Below are 14,815 nucleotides of genomic sequence, written 5' to 3' on the forward strand. Positions count from 1 at the left end.
GGCCGGCTCAAAAGCCGTGCCTCCTCCTAACCATAGCGACGTGCTCCGAAGCCAATGGCGATGCTCGTTTTGCTCTCTGAATTCATGGAGAGCTAACCCTAACCCTAAGTGGAATTTTCCCCAATGGGATTTTCTCATGTATTTTGCCAGGAAATGAACATTAGGCCGGCTCAAAAGGCGTGCCCCCTCCTAACCATAGCGAAGGTCTCCGAAGCCAATGGCGATGCTCGTTTTGCTCTGCGAATTCATGGAGAGCTAACCCTAAGTGGAATTTTCCCCAATGGGGTTTTCACATGTATTTTGCCTGGAAAGGAACATCTGGCCGGCTCAAAAGGAATGCCCCCTCCTAACCATAATGAAGGGCTCCGAAGCCAATGGCGATGCTCGTTTTGCTCTCCGAATTCATGGAGAGCTAACCCTAACCTGTTGTGGCCCAGCCAGTGCCGCTGTCACCAGACTCCGAGAGTGATACTCCATGCAAGTCAGCTACAGAAGGGATGTGCGATCCTGGACAGGATTCGGAGGCTGAGCAGGAATCCGAGAGTCTGGTCGGCCACCAGGTGGCGCCAGAGGCATGGAGCAGCGGTGAGAGCGAGAGGAGGAGGACTCCCGTTGCCCTGCCTTGGAGCAGCGGAGAGGATAGTGACTCAGGACTTAGTAGGGCGTTTCGGGATGCTCGTTTCCAGCGCGCCCACAAACGCCAGGAGCGTGGGCGTAATTATAGGCAGTAAAGAGCTCTCAGGTGCTGTTGGGAGATGCCCTTTTTAGGTTATAAAAGGGTTGACTCTGGACAGGCTCTGCGTAGCAATCAACAAAGGACTTTGGACAGCAACTCTAGTCTGAGATCCTGGCAAGCTGGATTGCTGCTTTTGTGTGTTCTGTCTTTGTGAGTTCTGTCTTGGTGGCTTGCTGCCACAAAGCCTCTTGTCTGTTGGTGTAATAAACCTTGTTCCCTTGTACTGTTCCGGAGTGTGTGTACTGTGTGGGCAACGGAGGAAGGGGGGGTCAGAACAGATTGATTGCTACCCCAAACGTATCTCCATTCAGCTATGATGGAGCAACTTCAGGCGGAGAATGCTCTCTTCGCACAGCAACTTGCCTTGCTAACAGCGCAGGTTGCACAGCTGTCTGCTCCTGCCAACCCCCCACCCCCCCAGCAGCAACGAAGGAAATGCCCAGTGGCCATGCCGGATAAGTTTGATGGCAGTCCGAAACTTTTCCCGGCGTTCCTGGGCCAATGCCGGTTGTTCATTGCCTTGAGAGCGGAGGACTTTCCCACCGACCAGACGAAGGTGGGCTTTGTGATAAGCTTGCTCTCAGGCACAGCAGCACGGTGGGCTACGCCTTTGCTGACTCAGCCGAGCCCCCTGCTGGATGACTTCCAGGGTTTTTGCACTCATCTTCGGCTGACGTTCGAAGACCCCATCAAAGGAGAAACAGCCACCAGACTCCTGAAAGAGTTGCACCAAGGGCGTGGTTCTTTACTGGACTACATTACCGAGTTTCGGCTGCTCAGTCAGGACTCTGAGTGGAATGAGCCAGCCCTTATGGATGCTTTTCAGGATGGCCTGTCAGAGGACCTGCAGGATGAGCTGGTGAGAGTGGACAGGCCTCCAACGTTTGACGCGTTGGTTCATCTATGCCTCCGGATTGACGGCCGGCTGCAGAGGCGGAGGCCTCGCCGAGCGTCCCGGGAGGTGCTGAGAGTGCCAGTTCCACGAGAGACTCCTGTCCCACGAGAGGAGCCCATGGAGTTGGGTGCAGCCAGACCCCGCTTGTCACGCACGGAGATGGAGAGACGGCGTGCAGGGGGGTTGTGTTTTTACTGTGGGGATCCGGGACATCTGGCTACGGGTTGCCCCAAGAAGGGAGGTAGAGGGGCTGCACGGTCTACGGCCCCCCCTCAACGACGAACCTCCGTCTCGGGAAACGGGGAAAGCCCGATCTGAGGGAGACTTCGGGTCGGGCACAGGCTGGAACAGAGGCGGAGGGGCCTCCACGACATCTGATTCTTGCAGCGCACATTCTCTTGTCGGGTAGTCCGCAGGGAATACCAGCCCATGCCTTGGTCGATTCTGGGGCTACCACGAATTTTATGGATGCAGCGTTTGTCACGAAATATCACGTCCCTCTGTGCCCGGTAGACCCTCCGATGCGAGTGGAGACCATTGACGGCCGGGTGCTTCTGTCTGGGCCCATCAAGAACGCCACGCAGCCTTTGTGCCTGATCCTCGGGGAGCATGAGGAGGCCATTCAATTTTACGTGGCTTCGGGTCTGCATTTCCCCGTGGTGTTGGGCTTAGCTTGGCTGCGGGCGCACGATCCCCAGATCCACTGGTCGCAGAACCGCATCTCGTTCCCGTCCTTGCAATGCGTGGACCATACCCGTCATGTTTGCGCGGCTCAGGTGCCCAGTTCGGCCGAGGTGACAGTGCCGCCGGATTTAGCGGAGTTCGCGGACGTGTTTAGCGAGCAGGAGGCGGATCAACTGCCACCGCACCGGCCTTACGACTGTCCCATTGACCTGGTACCTGATGCGAAACTCCCGACGGGCCGCCTATACTCCATGTCTGAACCGGAGTTGGCCGCATTGCGGGACTTCCTTGACAAGAACCTTGCCCGGGGTTTTATCCGGCCTTCGTCTTCGCCCTTGTCTGCCCCGGTTTTGTTCGTCAAAAAGAAGACCGGGGATCTAAGACTTTGTTGCGATTACCGGCGCTTGAACGCCATCACGATCCGTAATCGCTACCCGTTGCCTCTGATTCCCGAGTTGTTGGAGCGGCTCCGGGAGGCCGTGGTGTTTACAAAACTGGACTTACGTGGAGCTTACAATCTGGTCCGAGTCAGGGCGGGGGACGAATGGAAGACAGCCTTTGGCACCCGATACGGACATTTTGAGTATACGGTCATGCCGTTCGGGTTGATCAATGCCCCAGCTGTCTTCCAACATTTTATGAACGATATCTTTCGGGACCTTTTGGATCAGTTTGTCGTCATCTACCTGGACGACATCTTGATCTACTCTACGTCCCGGAAGGATCATCAACAGCACTTGCGTCAGGTCTTGCAGCGCCTTCGAAAGCATCTCTTGTTTGCCAAGCTGGAGAAGTGTCAGTTCTGGCAGACCACCATCGAGTTCCTGGGGCACCGTATATCCCCTGAAGGAATTGCGATGGAGCCAGGCAAGGTGGAGGCATTACGAAGTTGGCAATCTCCTCGACGGATGAAAGACATTCAGAGACTCCTCGGGTTTGCCAACTATTACCGGTCCTTCATCCCCGGCTTTGCTTTCTTGACCGCGCCCCTCACTCGACTCCTGCAAAAGAAAGTGCCGTTTCACTGGGGGTCCACGGAACAACAAGCGTTCGTGGCCTTGAAGCGCGCTTTTACAAAGGAGCCGATCTTGAAACACCCTGATCCCCATCGCCCCTTTGTAGTCGAGGCGGATGCGTCCGACATCGCGGTGGGGGCGGTGTTATTGCAGGCTCACGCCCCTGATGGCACCCTTTTCCCTTGCGCCTATTACTCTCGGAAACTCAATCCTTCCGAGCGCAATTATACCATCTGGGAGAAAGAGTTGCTGGCTATCAAGGCGGCGTTCGAAGCCTGGCGACATCACCTGGAGGGGGCCAGGCATCAGGTCGAAGTCCGGACAGACCATCGGAATCTGGAGTTTTTGACAACAGCGCGGAAGCTCAATCAGCGCCAGATCCGGTGGTCTCTGTTTTTTGCCCGGTTCCACTTCAAGGTCACGTATATCCCCAGTGCCTTGAACCAGAGGGCGGATGCCCTATCCAGAAAGCCGGAGTACTCAGACCCTGCTGACTCCCTGCCCCCCCGGACGGTCCTACCCGTCGAGTCCTTCGCTGCAATCCAGGAACCCGTGGATTTACGGTCGTTGATACGGAATGCGCAGCGAAACGACGAGTGGGTGGAACAACGGCGGGCAGAGGTAGGGCCGACATCCCCGTGAACCTTTGACGAGGACCTTTTGAGGTATCGGGATCGGCTCTACGTGCCTGCAGGACCGCTCCGTGGATTGGTTCTCTCCCAATGTCATGACACTCCGGCAGCGGGACACTTTGGCCTGTTCAAAACTTTGCACCTGGTTTCCCGTACGTTTTGGTGGCCTCGCCTGCGACACGACGTGCAGACGTACATCACGTCATGTGTGCAGTGTCGACAGGCCAAATCAGCGACGGGAGCTCCTCCAGGCTTGCTACAGCCATTGCCGACCCCGGACAGACCCTGGGGAGCCGTGTCCATGGACTTCTTGACGGAACTGCCTCCGTCGTCCGGTTTCACTACGGTCCTAGTGGTGGTGGACATGCTCACCAAGATGGCGCATTTCATCCCCTGCCGGAGATTGCCGACAGCCCGCGCCACCGCCCGCATGTTCATCCAGCACGTGTTCCGGCTGCACGGCCTACCTGACCGGGTCGTCTCCGATCGTGGTACACAATTCACGGCCCAGTTCTGGAAAGGGCTGATGGCCGCTCTTGACGTTCAAGTTTGTCTGTCCTCGGCGCACCATCCCGAAACCGATGGAGGGACGGAGAAGGTGATTGGGATTCTGGAACAATATCTGCGCTGCTTCGTGAACCAGCAGCAGAACAATTGGGCGGAGTACCTCGCCGTGGCGGAGTTTGCGTTCAACAACTCGCAGCACTCCTCCACACGGACGACGCCTTTCATGGCGAACGTCGGGTACCACCCTCGTTTTTTCCCTCTCACCCCCGTGGACTCTCCAGTCCCCGCAGCGCAGGATTTCCTCTCTGAGCTTCAGGCGGTTCACCAGATGGTGCGCCGCTACGTGAATCAGGCGAAGGAGGATTACAAGCGGGTGGCGGACAGGTCTCGCCGTGCTGTGCCGGAATTGGCCGTGGGTGATCGCGTGTGGTTGTCCACGCGGCATCTTCCGTCCCACCGGCCTACGAGGAAGTTGGACCACCAGTATCTGGGGCCGTTCCCTGTGGAGGCCGTTATCAATCCGGTGGCCTATCGCCTGACACTCCCACGCTCGATGCGAGTACACCCGGTGTTCCATCGCTCGCTCCTGATCCCTGAGCGGTCGGATTGTCCTCTCCGACGTCCCTCTTCGCCCCTGCCGTCGTCGCCTGACGTGCACGCACGGCCATCGCACAGAGTGACCCGGATCCGTGACTCGAGATGGCTCAAGGGTCGGTTCCAGTATTTGGTCGACTGGGCGGACGAGGACTCGGACGGGGGGTCCTGGACCGATGCGACGGCTGTGCATGCTCCAGCTTTGGTGCGGGCCTATCATGGACAATTTCCTTCTCGACCGCATCCCGAGCGTCAGGCCCGGGGGAAGGGCCCTGCGGTGAGGGATAGTGTTGTGGCCCAGCCAGTGCCGCTGTCACCAGACTCCGAGAGTGATACTCCATGCGAGTCAGCTACAGAAGGGATGTGCGATCCTGGACAGGATTCGGAGGCTGAGCAGGAATCCGAGAGTCTGGTCGGCCACCAGGTGGCGCCAGAGGCATGGAGCAGCGGTGAGAGCGAGAGGAGGAGGACTCCCGTTGCCCTGCCTTGGAGCAGCGGAGAGGATAGTGACTCAGGACTTAGTAGGGCGTTTCGGGATGCTCGTTTCCGGCGCGCCCACAAACGCCAGGAGCGTGGGCGTAATTATAGGCAGTAAAGAGCTCTCAGGTGCTGTTGGGAGACGCCCTTTTTAGGTTATAAAAGGGTTGACTCTGGACAGGCTCTGCGTAGCAATCAACAAAGGACTTTGGACAGCAACTCTAGTCTGAGATCCTGGCAAGCTGGATTGCTGCTTTTGTGAGTTCTGTCTTTGTGAGTTCTGTCTTGGTGGCTTGCTGCCACAAAGCCTCTTGTCTGTTGGTGTAATAAACCTTGTTCCCTTGTACTGTTCCGGAGTGTGTGTACTGTGTGGGCAACGGAGGAAGGGGGGGGTCAGAACACTAACCCTAAGTGGAATTTTCCCCAATGGGGTTTTCCCATGTATTTTGCCAGGAAAGAAACATCTGGCCGGCTCAAAAGGCGTGCCCCCTCCTAACCATAACGACAGGCTCCAAAGCCAATAGCGATACTCGTTTTGCTCTGCGAATTCATGGAGAGCTAACCCTAACCCTAAGTGCAATTTTCCCCAATGGGATTTTGCCATGTATTTTGCCAGGAAAGGAACATCAGGCCGGCTCAAAAGGCATGCCCCCTCCTAACCATAGCGAAGGGCTCCGAAGCCAATGGCGATGCTCATTTTGCTCTGCGAATTCATGGACAGCTAACCCTAACCCTAAGTGGAATTTTCCCCAATGGGATTTTCCCATGTATTTTGCCAGGAAATGAATATTAGGCCGGCTGAAAAGGCGTGCCCCCTCCTAACCATAGCGAAGGTCTCCGAAGCCCATGGCGATGCTCGTTTTGCTCTGCGAATTCATGGAGAGCTAACCCTAACCCTAAGTGGAATTTTCCCCAATGGGGTTTTCCCATGTATTTTGCCAGGAAATGAACATCAGGCCGGCTCAAAAGCCATGCCCCCTCCTAACCATAGCGAAGGGCTCCGAAGCCAATGGCGATGCTCGTTTTGCTCTCCGAATTCATGGAGGGATAACCCTAACCCTAAGTGGAATTTTCCCCAATGGGGTTTTCCCATGTATTTTGCCAGGAAAGAAACATCTGGCCGGCTCAAAAGGCATGCCCCCTCCTAACCATAACGACAGGCTCCAAAGCCAATAGCGATACTCGTTTTGCTCTGCGAATTCATGGAGAGCTAACACTAACCCTAAGTGCAATTTTCCCCAATGGGGTTTTCACATGTATTTTGCCAGGAAAGGAACATCTGGCCGGATCAAGAGGCGTGCCTCCTCCTAACCATAGCGAAGGGCTCCAAAGCCAATGGCGATGCTCGTTTTGCTCTGCGAATTCATGGAGAGCTAACCCTAACCCTAAGTGGAATTTTCCCCAATGGGATTTTCCCATGTATTTTGCCAGGAAATGAACATTAGGCCGGCTCAAAAGGCGTGCCCCCTCCTAACCATAGCGAAGGTCTCCGAAGCCAATGGCGATGCTCGTTTTCCTCTGCGAATTCATGGAGAGCTAACCCTAACCCTAAGTGGAATTTTCCCCAATGGGGTTTTCCCATGTATTTTGCCAGGAAAGGAACATCAGGCCGGCTCAAAAGGCGTGCCCCCTCCTAACCATAGCGAAGGTCTCCGAAGCCAATGGCGATGCTCGTTTTCCTCTGCGAATTCATGGAGAGCTAACCCTATCCCTAAGTGGAATTTTCCCCAATGGGGTTTTCACATGTATTTTGCCAGGAAAGGAACATCTGGCCGGCTCAAAAGGAATGCCCCTTCCTAACCATAATGAAGGGCTCCGAAGCCAATGGCGATGCTCGTTTTGCTCTCCGAATTCATGGAGAGCTAACCCTAACCCTAAGTGGAATTTTCCCCAATGGGGTTTTCCCATGTATTTTGCCAGGAAAGGAACATCTGGCCGGCTCAAGAGGCGTGCCTCCTCCTAACCATAGCGACAGGCTCCGAAGCCAATGGCGATGCTCGTTTTGCTCTACGAATTCATGGAGAGCTAAACCTAACCCTAAGTTCAATATTCCCCAATGGGATTTTTCCATGTATTTTGCCAGGAAAGGAACATCAGGCCAGCTCAAAAGGCGTGCCCCCTCCTAACCATAGCGAAGGGCTCCAAAGCCAATGCCGATGCTCGTTTTGCTCTGCGAATTCATGGAGAGCTAACCCTAACCCTAAGTGGAATTTTCCCCAATGGGGTTTTCACATGTATTTTGCCAGGAAAGGAACATCTGGCCGGCTCAAAAGGAATGCCCCTTCCTAACCATAATGAAGGGCTCCGAAGCCAATGGCGATGCTCGTTTTGCTCTCCGAATTCATGGAGAGCTAACCCTAACCCTAAGTGGAATTTTCCCCAATGGGGTTTTCCCATGTATTTTGCCAGGAAAGGAACATCTGGCCGGCTCAAGAGGCGTGCCTCCTCCTAACCATAGCGACAGGCTCCGAAGCCAATGGCGATGCTCGTTTTGCTCTACGAATTCATGGAGAGCTAAACCTAACCCTAAGTTCAATATTCCCCAATGGGATTTTTCCATGTATTTTGCCAGGAAAGGAACATCAGGCCAGCTCAAAAGGCGTGCCCCCTCCTAACCATAGCGAAGGGCTCCAAAGCCAATGCCGATGCTCGTTTTGCTCTGCGAATTCATGGAGAGCTAACCCTAACCCTAAGTGGAATTTTCCCCAATGGGATTTTGCCATGTATTTTGCCAGGAAAGGAACATCAGGCCGGCTCAAAAGGCATGCCCCCTCCTACCCATAGCGAAGGGCTCCGAAGCCAATGGCGATGCTCGTTTTGCTCTGCGAATTCATGGAGAGCTAACCCTACGTGGAATTTTGCCCAATGGGGTTTTCACATGTATTTTGCCAGGAAAGGAACATCAGGCCGGCTCAGAAGGAATGCCCCCTCCTAACCAGAACGACGGGCTCCTAAGTCAATGGCGATGTTCGGTTTGCTCTGCGAATTCATGGAGAGCTAACCCTAACCCTAAGTGGAATTTTCCCCAATGGGATTTTGCCATGTATTTTGCCAGGAAATGAACATCAGGCCGGCTCAAAAGCCGTGCCCCCTCCCAATCATAGCGACGTGCTCCGAAGCCAAAGGCGATGCTCGTTTTGCTCTGCGAATTCATGGAGAGCTAACCCTAACCCTAAGTTCAATTTTCCCCAATGGGGTTTTCCCATGTATTTTGACAGGAAAGGAACATCAGGCCGGCTCAAAAGCCGTGCCCCCTCCTAACCATAGCGACGGGCTCCAACGCCAATGGCGATGCTCATTTTGCTCTGCAAATTCATGGAGGGCTAACCCTAACCCTAAGTGGAATTTTCCCCAATGGGGTTTTCCCATGTATTTTGCCAGGAAAGGAAAATCAGGCCGGCTCAAAAGCCATGCCCCATCCTAACCATATCGTAGGTCTCCGAAGCCAATGGCGATGTTTGTTTTGCTCTGCAAATTCATGGAGAGCTAACCCTAACCCTAAGTGGAATTTTCCCCAATGGGGTTTTCCCATGTATTTTGCCAAGAAAGGAATATCTGGCCGGCTCAAAAAGCGTGCCCCCTCCTAACCATAACGACAGGCTCCAAAGCCAATGGCGATGCTCGTTTTGCTCTGCGAATTCATGGAGAGCTAACCCTATCCCTATGTGGAATTTTCCCCAATGGGGTTTTCCCATGTATTTTGCCAGGAAAGGAACATCAGGCCGGCTCAAAAGGCGTGCCCCCTCCTAACCATATCGAAGGACTCCGAAGCCAATGCCGATGCTCGTTTTGCTCTGCGAATTCATGGAGAGCTAACCCTAACCCTAAGTGGAATTTTCCCCAATGGGGTTTTCCCATGTATTTTGCCAGGAAAGGAACATCAGGCCGGCTCAAAAGGCGTGCCCCCTCATAACCATAGCGACGGGCTCCGAATCAAATGGCGATGTTCGGTTTGCTCTGCGAATTCATGGAGAGCTAACCCTATCCCTATGTGGAATTTTCCCCAATGGGATTTTGCCATGTATTTTGCCAGGAAATGAACATCAGGCCGGCTCAAAAGCCGTGCCCCCTCCTAATCATAGCGACGTGCTCCGAAGCCAATGGCGATGCTCGTTTTGCTCTCCGAATTCATGGAGAGCTAACCCTAACCCTAAGTGGAATTTTCCCCAATGGGGTTTTCACATGTATTTTGCCAGGAAAGAAACATCTGGCCGGCTCAAAAGGCGTGCCCCCTCCTAACCATAGCGAAGGTCTCTGAAGCCAATGGCGATGCTCGTTTTGCTCTCCGAATTCATGGAGAGCTAACCCTAACCCTAAGTGGAATTTTGCCCAATGGGGTTTTCACATGTATTTTGCCAGGAAAGAAACATCTGGCCGGCTCAAAAGGCGTGCCCCCTCCTAACCATAACGACGGGCTCCTAAGTCAATGGCGATGTTCGATTTGCTTTGCAAATTCATGGAGAACTAACCCTAACCCTAAGTGGAATTTTCCCCAATGGGATTTTCCCATGTATTTTGCCAGGAAAGGAACATCAGGCCGGCTCAAAAGCCGTGCCTCCTCCTAACCATAGCGAAGGTCTCCGAAGCCAATGGCGATGCTCGTTTTCCTCTGCGAATTCATGGAGAGCTAACCCTACGTGGAATTTTGCCCAATGGGGTTTTCACATGTATTTTGCCAGGAAAGGAACATCTGGCCGGCTCAAAAGGAATGCCCCCTCCTAACCATAATGAAGGGCTCCGAAGCCAATGGCGATGCTCGTTTTGCTCTCCGAATTCATGGAGAGCTAACCCTAACCCTAAGTGGAATTTTCCCCAATGGGGTTTTCCCATGTATTTTGCCAGGAAAGGAACATCTGGCCGGCTCAAAAGGCATGCCCCCTCTTAACCATATCGAAGGTCTCCGAAGCCAATGGCGATGTTCGATTTGCTCTGCGAAGTCATGGAGAGCTAACCTTATCCCTATGTGGAATTTTCCCCAATGGGATTTTGCCATGTATTTTGCCAGGAAAGGAACATCAGACCAGCTCAAAAGGCATTCCCCTCCTAACCATAGCGAAGGGCTCCGAAGCCAATTGCGATGCTCGTTTTGCTCTGCGAATTCATGGAGAGCTAACCCTAACCCTAAGTTCAATTTTCCCCAATGGGGTTTTCCCATGTATTTTGCCAGGAAATGAACATCAGGCCGGCTCAAAAGCCGTGCCCCCTCCTAATCATAGCGACGTGCTCCGAAGCCAATGGCGATGCTCGTTTTGCTCTGCGAATTCATGGAGAGCTAACCTAACCCTAAGTTCAATTTTCCCCAATGGGGTTTTCCCATGTATTTTGCCAGGAAAGGAACATCAGGCCGGCTCAAAAGCCGTGCCCCCTCCTAACCATAGCGACGGGCTCCAACGCCAATGGCGATGCTCATTTTGCTCTGCAAATTCATGGAGGGCTAACCCTAACCCTAAGTGGAATTTTCCCCAATGGGGTTTTCCCATGTATTTTGCCAGGAAAGGAACATCAGGCCGGCTCAACAGGCGTGCCCCATCCTAACCATATCGTAGGTCTCCGAAGCCAATGGCGATGTTCGTTTTGCTCTGCAAATTCATGGAGAACAAACCCTAACCCTAAGTGGAATTTTCCCCAATGGGGTTTTCCCATGTATTTTGCCAGGAAAGGAACATCAGGCCGGCTCAAAAGGCGTGCCCCCTCATAACCATAGCGACGGGCTCCAAATCAAATGGCGATGCTCGTTTTGCTCTGCGAATTCATGGAGACCTAACCCTAACCCTAAGTGGAATTTTCCCCAATGTGGTTTTCCCATGTATTTTGCCAGGAAAGGAACATCAGGCCGGCTCAAAAGGCGTGCCCACTCCTAACCGTAACGACGTGCTCCGAAGCCAATGGCGATGCTCGTTTTGCTCTCCGAATTCATGGAGAGCTAACCCTACGTGGAATTTTGCCCAATGGGGTTTTCACATGTATTTTGCCAGGAAAGAAACATCTGGCCGGCTCAAAAGGCGTGCCCCCTCCTAACCGTAACGACGGGCTCCTAAGTCAATGGCGATGTTCGATTTGCTCTGCAAATTCATGGAGAACTAACCCTAACCCTAAGTGGAATTTTCCCCAATGGGATTTTCCCATGTATTTTGCCAGGAAAGGAACATCAGGCCGGCTCAAAAGCCATGCCCACTCCTAACCACAGCGATGGGCTCTGAAGCCAATGGCGATGCTCGTTTTGCTCTGCGAATTCATGGAGAGCTAACCCTAACCCTAAGTGGAATTTTCCCCAATGGGATTTTCCCATGTATTTTGCCAGGAAAGGAACATCAGGCCGGCTCAAAAGCCATGCCCACTCCTAACCACAGCGATGGGCTCTGAAGCCAATGGCGATGCTCGTTTTGCTCTCCGAATTCATGGAGAGCTAACCCTAAACCTAAGTGGAATTTTCCCCAATGGGGTTTTCCCATGTATTTTGCCAAGAAAGGAATATCTGGCCGGCTCAAAAGGCGTGCCCCCTCCTAACCATATCGACGGGCTCCGAAGCCAATGGCGATGCTCATTTTCCTCTGCGAATTCATGGAGGGCTAACCCTAACCCTAAGTGGAATTTTCCCCAATGGGGTTTTCCCATGTATTTTGCCAGGAAAGGAACATCAGGCCGGCTCAAAAGGCGTGCCCCATCCTAACCATGTCGTAGGTCTCCGAAGCCAATGGCGATGCTCATTTTGCTCTGCGAATTCATGGAGGGCTAACCCTAAGTGGAATTTTCCCCAATGGGATTTTCCCATGTATTTTGCCAGGAAAGGAACATCTGGCCGGCTCAAGAGGCGTGCCTCCTCCTAACCATAGCGAAGGTCTCCGAAGCCAATTGCGATGCTCGTTTTGCTCTGCGAATTCATGGAGAGCTAACCCTAACCCTTAGTGGAATTTTCCCCATTGGGATTTTGCCATCTATTTTGCCAGGAAATGAACATCAGGGCGGCTCAAAAGGAATGCCGCCTCCTAACCATAGCGATTGCTCCGAAGCCAATGGCGATGCTCGTTTTGCTCTCCGAATTCATGGAGAGCTAACCCTAACCCTACGTGGAATTTTCCCCAATGGGGTTTTCCCATGTATTTTGCCAGGAAAGGAACATCAGGCCGGCTCAAAAGGCATGCTCCCTCGTAACCATAGCGATGGGCTCCGAAGCCAATGGCGATGCTCGTTTTGCTCTCTGAATTCATGGAGAGCTAACCCTACGTGGAATTTCCCCCAATGGGATTTTCCCATGTATTTTGGCAGGAAAGGAACATCAGGCCGGCTCAAAAGCCGTGCCCCCTCCTAACCACAGCGATGGGCTCCGACGCCAATGGCGATGCTCGTTTTGCTCTGCGAATTCATGGAGAGCTAACCCTAACCCTAAGTGGAATTTTACCCAATGGGATTTTCCCATGTATTTTGCCAGGAAAGGAACATCAGCCCGGCTCAAAAGGAATGCCCCCTCCTAACCATAGCGATGGGCTCCGAAGCCAATGGCGATGCTCGTTTTGCTCTGCGAATTCATGGAGAGCTAACCCTAACCCTAAGTGGAATTTTCCCCAATGGGATTTTCCCATGTATTTTGCCAGGAAAGGAACATCACGCCGGCTCAAAAGGCGTGCCCCCCCCTAACCATACGATGGGCTCCGGAGCCAATGGCGATGCTCGTTTTGCTCTCCGAATTCATGGAGAGCTAACCCTAACCCTAAGTGGAATTTTCCCCAATGGGATTTTCCCATGTATTTTACAAGGAAAGGAACATCACGCCGGCTCAAAAGGCGTGCCCCCTCCTAACCATAACGAAGGGCTCCGAAGCCAATGGCGATGCTCGTTTTGCTCTGCGAATTCATGGAGAGCTAAACCTAACCCTAAGTTCAATTTTCCCCAATTTGATTTTCCCATGTATTTTGCCAGGAAAGGAACATCACGCCGGCTCAAAAGCCGTGCTCACTCCAAACCATAGCGAAGGGCTCCAAAGCTAATGGCGATGCTCGTTTTGCTCTGCGAATTCATGGAGAGCTAAACCTAACCCTAAGTTCAATTTTCCCCAATGGGATTTTCCCATGTATTTTGCCAGGAAAGGAACATCACGCCGGCTCAAAAGGCGTGCCCCCTCCTAACCATAGCGAAGGGCTCCGAAGCCAATGGCCATGCTCGTTTTGCTCTGCGAATTCATGGAGAGCTAACCCTAACCCTAAGTTCAATTTTCCCCAATGGGATTTTCCCCTGTATTTTGCCATGAAAGAAACATCAAGCCGGCTCAAAAGGCATGCCCCCTCCTAACCATAGCGATGGGCTCTGAAGCCAATGGCGATGCTCGATTTGCTCTCCGAATTCATGGAACCCTAAGTGGAATTTTCCCCAGTGGGATTTTCCATGTATTTTGCCAGGAAAGGAACATCAGCCCGGCTCAAAATGAATGCCCCCTCCAAACCATAGCCATGGACTCCGAAGCCAATGGCGATGCTCATTTTGCTCTGAAAATTCATGGAGAGCTAACCCTAACCCTAAGTGGAATTTTCCCCAATGGGGTTTTCCCATGTATTTTGCCAAGAAAGGAATATCTGGCCGGCTCAAAAGGCGTGCCCCCTCCTAACCATATCGACGGGCTCCGAAGCCAATGGCGATGCTCATTTTCCTCTGCGAATTCATGGAGGGCTAACCCTAACCCTAAGTGGAATTTTCCCCATTGGGATTTTGCCATGTATTTTGCCAGGAAATGAACATCAGGCCGGCTCAAAAGCCGTGCCCCCTCCTAACCATAGCGACGGGCTCCGAAGCCAATGGCGATGCTCATTTTGCTCTGCGAATTCATGGAGGGCTAACCCTAAGTGGAATTTTCCCCAATGGGATTTTCCCATGTATTTTGCCAGGAAAGGAACATCTGGCCGGCTCAAGAGGCGTGCCTCCTCCTAACCATAGCGAAGGTCTCCGAAGCCAATGGCGATACTCGTTTTGCTCTCCGAATTAATGGAGAGCTAACCCTAAACCTAAGTGGAATTTTCCCCAATGGGGTTTTCCCATGTATTTTGCCTGGAAAGGAACATCAGGCCGGCTCAAAAGGCATGCCCCCTTCTAACCATACCGAAGGTCTCCGAAGCCAATGGCGATGCTCGTTTTGCTCTGCGAATTCATGGAGAGCTAACCCTAACCCTAAGTGGAATTTTCCCCAATGGGATTTTCCCATGTATTTTGCCAGCAAAGAAACATCAGGCCGGCTGAAAAGCCATACCCCCTCCTAACCATAGCGAATGGTTCCGAATCAAATGGC

Source organism: Natrix helvetica (genome assembly GCF_964273705.1).
Source record: "Natrix helvetica genome assembly, chromosome: 7".
NCBI classification, from domain to species: Eukaryota; Metazoa; Chordata; class Lepidosauria; order Squamata; family Natricidae; genus Natrix; species Natrix helvetica.